Below are 6,207 nucleotides of genomic sequence, written 5' to 3' on the forward strand. Positions count from 1 at the left end.
CTGTGTACAGGAATATAACTACTATAATACTGCCCCCTATGTACAAGAATATAACTACTATAATACTGCCCCCTATGTACAGGAATATAACTACTATAATACTGCCCCCTATGAACAACAATATAACTACTATAATACTGCCCCTATGTACAAGAATATAACTACTATAATTCTGCCCCCTATGTACAAGAATATAACTACTATAATACTGCCCCCTATGTACAAGGATATAACTACTATAATACTGTCCCCTATGTACAGGAATATACCCACTATAATACTGCCTCCTATGTACAGGAATATAACTACTATAATACTGCCCCATAGGTACAGGAATATAACTACTATAATACTACCCCTATGTACAGGAATATAACTACTATAATACTGCCCCCTATGTACAAGAATATAACTACTATAATACTGCCCCCTATGTACAAGAAAATAACTACTATAATACTGCCCCCTATGTACAAGAATATAACTACTATAATACTACCCCTATGTTCAGGAATATAACTACTATAATACTGCCCCCTATGTACAAGAATATAACTACTATAATACTGCCACCTATGTACAAGAATATAACTACTATAATACTGCTCCCTATGTACAAGAATATAACTACTATAATACTACCCCTATGTACAGGAATATAACTACTATAATACTGCCCCCTATGTACAAGAATATAACTTCTATAATACTGCCCCCTGTGTACAGGAATATAACTACTATAATACTGCCCCCTATGTACAAGAATATAACTACTATAATATTACCCCTATGTACAGGAATATAACTACTATAATACTGCCCCCTATGTACAAGAATATAACTACTATAATACTGCCCCCTATGTACAGGAATATAACTACTATAATACTGCCCCCTATGTACAAGAGTATAACTACTATAATACTGCCCCCTATGTACAAGAATATAACTACTATAATACTGCCCCCTATGTACAGGAATATAACTACTATAATACTGCCTCCTATGTACAAGAATATAACTACTATAATACTGCCTCCTATGTACAAGAATATAACTACTATAATACTGCCCCCTATGTACAGGAATATAACTACTATAATACTGCCCCCTATGTACAACAATATAACTACTATAATACTGCCCCCTATGTACAAGAATATAACTACTATAATACTGCTCCCTATGTACAAGAATATAACTTCTAAAATACTGCCCCCTATGTACAACAATATAACTACTATAATACTGCCTCCTATGTACAGGAATATAACTACTATAATACTGCCTCCTATGTACATTAATATAACTACTATAATACTGCCCCCTATGTGCAGGAATATAACTACTATAATACTGCCTCCTATGTACATTAATATAACTACTATAATACTGCCCCCTATGTGCAGGAATATAACTACTATAATACTGCCCCCTATGTACAAGAATATAACTACTATAATACTGCCCCCTATGTACAGGAATATAACTACTATAATACTGCCTCCTATGTACATTAATATAACTACTATAATACTGCCCCCTATGTGCAGGAATATAACTACTATAATACTGCCCCCTATGTACAGGAATATAACTACTATAATACTGCCCCCTATGTACAGGAATATAACTACTATAATACTGCCCCCTATGTACAAGAATATAACTACTATAATACTGCCTCCTATGTACAAGAATATAACTACTATAATACTGCCCCCTATGTACAGGAATATAACTACTATAATACTGCCCCCTATGTACAAGAATATAACTACTATAATACTGCCCCCTATGTACAGGAATATAACTACTATAATACTGCCCCCTATGTACAAGAATATAACTACTATAATACTGCCCCCTATGTACAGGAATATAACTACTATAATACTGCCCCCTATGTACAAGAATATAACTACTATAATACTGCCCCCTATATACAGGAATATAACTACTATAATACTGCCCCCTATGTACAAGAATATAACTACTATAATACTGCCCCCTATGTACAGGAATATAACTACTATAATACTGCCCCCTATGTACAAGAATATAACTACTATAATACTGCCCCCTATGTACAGGAATATAACTACTATAATACTGCCCCCTATGTACAAGAATATAACTACTATAATACTGCCCCCTATATACAGGAATATAACTACTATAATACTGCCCCCTATGTACAAGAATATAACTACTATAATACTGCCCATTATGTACAAGAATATAACTACTATAATACTGCCCCCTATATACAGGAATATAACTACTATAATACTGCTCCTATGTACAGGAATATAACTACTATAATACTGCCCCCTATGTACAGGAATAGAACTACTATAATACTGCCCCTATGTACAGGAATATAACTACTATAATACTGCCTCCTATGAACAGGAATATAACTACTATAATACTGTCCCCTATGTACAAGAATATAACTACTATAATACTGCCTCCTATGTACAGGAATATAACTACTATAATACTGTCCCCTATGTACAAGAATATAACTACTATAATACTGCCTCCTATGTACAGGAATATAACTACTATAATACTGTCCCCTATGTACAAGAATATAACTACTATAATACTGCCCCCCATGTACAAGAATATAACTACTATGATACTGCCCCCTATGTACAAGAATATAACTACTATAATACTGCCCCCTATATACAAGAATATAACTACTATAATACTGCCCCCTATGTACAAGAATATAACTACTATAATACTATAGTACTATATACAATGAGGAGTACAAGGGGGGGTCATGTGCCCCCGGATTTATGGTGGGTCCTGGCGTTGTTCTTCCATGCAGTTTTGTAATTCATTCCGAACATTCCACTTAAACCTTTTTTCAATCGCATGATTTTATTAGAGTCAGCTCACTGGACTTCCCCAAAAAGGTATTTAAGATCAAATAAAACCCAGAGCTTGGAAAAATATCATTACAATATGAAAGCAGTTAGGAAAACATTAGTACTGCAAAGTTTTATTTCATCCGCTGGAGCCGCTATAACCCAGGATCTCAGTTCTGCTTCCAGAGACATCTATGAAATGGAATTATTTCCCCTGTGCACAAAAACACAACATGAATACAAATGGGAGGAATTGTGTATCCTATTGTTCTACCAAGGATACAGGCTGAGGGGGGACACAGCACCCCGAAATCTTATAGTGTAACATAGTTAACAGTGTTATTCTCATCACTGAGAATACAGCCTATCCATCACTAGAGAGCAGCGGTGCCATCACTGAGATTACAGCCTATCCATCACTAGAGAGCAGCGGTGCCATCACTGAGAATACAGCCTATCCATCACTAGAGAGCAGCGGTGTCATCACTGAGAATACAGCCTATCCATCACTAGAGAGCAGCGGTGCCATCACTGAGAATACAGCCTGTCCATCACTAGAGAGCAGCGGTGTCATCACTGAGAATACAGCCTATACATCACTAGAGAGCAGCGGTGCCATCACTGAGAATACAGCCTATCCATCACTAGGGAGCAGTGGTGAAATCACTGAGAATACAGCCTATCCATCACTAGAGAGAAGCAGTGCCATCACTGAGAATACAGCCTATCCATCACTAGAGAGCAGCGGTGCCATCACTGAGAATACAGCCTATCCATCACTAGAGAGCAGCGGTGCCATCACTGAGAATACAGCCTATCCATCACTAGAGAGCAGCGGTGCCATCCCTGAGAATACAGCCTATCCATCACTAGAGAGCAGCGGTGCCATCACTGAGAATACAGCCTATCCATCACTAGAGAGCAGCGGTGCCATCACTGAGAATACAGCCTATCCATCACTAGAGAGCAGCGGTGCCATCACTGAGAATACAGCCTATCCATCACTAGAGAGCAGCGGTGCCATCACTGAGAATACAGCCTATCCATCACTAGAGAGCAGCGGTGCCATCACTGAGAATACAGCCTATCCATCACTAGAGAGCAGCGGTGACATCACTGAGAATACAGCCTATCCATCACTAGAGAGCAGCGGTGCCATCACTGAGAATACAGCCTGTCCATCACTAGAGAGCAGCGGTGCCATCACTGAGAATACAGCCTATCCATCACTAGAGAGCAGCGGTGCCATCACTGAGAATACAGCCTATCCATCACTAGAGAGCAGCGGTGCCATCACTGAGAATACAGCCTATCCATCAGTAGAGAGCAGCGGTGCCATCACTGAGAATACAGCCTATCCATCACTAGAGAGCAGCAGTGCCATCACTGAGAATACAGCTTATCCATCACTAGAGAGCAGCGGTGCCATCACTGAGAATACAGCGTATCCATCACTAGAGAGCAGCGGTGCCATCACTGAGAATACAGCCTATCCATCACTAGAGAGCAGCGGTGCCATCACTGAGAATACAGCCTATCCATCAGTAGAGAGCAGCGGTGCCATCACTGAGAATACAGCCTATCCATCACTAGAGAGCAGCGGTGCCATCACTGAGAATACAGCCTATCCATCACTAGAGAGCAGCGGTGCCATCACTGAGAATACAGCCTATCCATCACTAGAGAGCAGCGGTGCCATCACTGAGAATACAGCCTATCCATCACTAGAGAGCAGCGGTGCCATCACTGAGAATACAGCCTATCCATCACTAGAGAGCAGCAGTGCCATCACTGAGAATACAGCCTATCCATCACTAGAGAGCAGCGGTGCCATCACTGAGAATACAGCCTATCCATCACTAGAGAGCAGCGGTGCCATCACTGAGAATACAGCCTATCCATCACTAGAGAGCAGCGGTGCCATCACTGAGAATACAGCCTATCCATCAGTAGAGAGCAGCAGTGCCATCACTGAGAATACAGCCTATCCATCACTAGAGAGCAGCGGTGCCATCACTGAGAATACAGCCTATCCATCACTAGAGAGCAGCGGTGCCATCACTGAGAATACAGCCTATCCATCACTAGAGAGCAGCGGTGCCATCACTGAGAATACAGCCTATCCCTCACTAGAGAGCAGCGGTGACATCACTGAGAATACAGCCTATCCATCACTAGAGAGCAGCGGTGCCATCACTGAGAATACAGCCTATCCGTCACTAGAGAGCAGCGGTGCCATCACTGAGAATACAGCCTATCCGTCACTAGAGAGCAGCGGTGCCATCACTGAGAATACAGCCTATCCATCACTAGAGAGCAGCGGTGCCATCACTGAGAATACAGCCTATCCATCACTAGAGAGCAGCGGTGCCATCACTGAGAATACAGCCTATCCATCACTAGAGAGCAGCGGTGCCATCACTGAGAATACAGCCTATCCATCACTAGAGAGCAGCGGTGCCATCACTGAGAATACAGCCTATCCATCACTAGAGAGCAGCGGTGCCATCACTGAGTATATAGCCCAGTGATGGCGAACCTATGGCACGCGTGCCAGAGAGGGCACGCAGAGCCCTCTCTGCAGGCACGCGTACCATCTCCCCAGTCTCATGAAAGTGGGCCCGACACGCTGCGATACCTGCGCAGCCCGGCGATACCTGCGCGCTCTGATGCCTGCGCGGCCCGGAACTCCACTGTCTGCGCGGCCCCGGCGCTCCGAATCATGCGCGGCCCCGGCATTCCGCTTCCTGCTTGTTAGTGGCGCGCCGACGTCTGCGCGGCCCCCGCGTCCCGCTGCCTGCGGGGTCGCAGGGTCTCGGCGCCCGATGCCTGCTGCCTGGCTCCTGTGCTCCGGCGGTGACGTCACCGCATCCTCGCCTGCACTTGAGATGGCGCGTTTCGGCTGCTGCACCTGGTAAGCCCCTCTGTGTGTGTCTGTCTATACTGGGGTGGTGGGGGGGGGGAGACCCTATTTCTATCCTGGGGTGGGGGATGAGGCCCTATTTCTATCCTAGGGTGGGGGATGAGGCCCTATTTCTATCCTGGGGTGGGGGATGAGGCCCTATTTCTATCCTTGTGTGGGGGATGAGGCCCTATTTCTATCCTTGTGTGGGGGATGAGGCCCTATTTCTATCCTGGAGTGGGGGATGAGGCCCTATTTCTATCCTGGGGTGGGGGATGAGGCCCTATTTCTATCCTGGGGTGGGGGGTGAGGCCCTGTGTCTATACTGAGGTGGGGGGCCCTGTCTCTATAGTGGGGTGGGGGTGAGGCCCTGTCTCTATACTGGCTACTGGAGGGACTGGGTATTACCTCTAAACTCAC

This window comes from Engystomops pustulosus, chromosome 10 (assembly GCF_040894005.1).
Source record: "Engystomops pustulosus chromosome 10, aEngPut4.maternal, whole genome shotgun sequence".
In the NCBI taxonomy this organism is placed as follows: domain Eukaryota; kingdom Metazoa; phylum Chordata; class Amphibia; order Anura; family Leptodactylidae; genus Engystomops; species Engystomops pustulosus.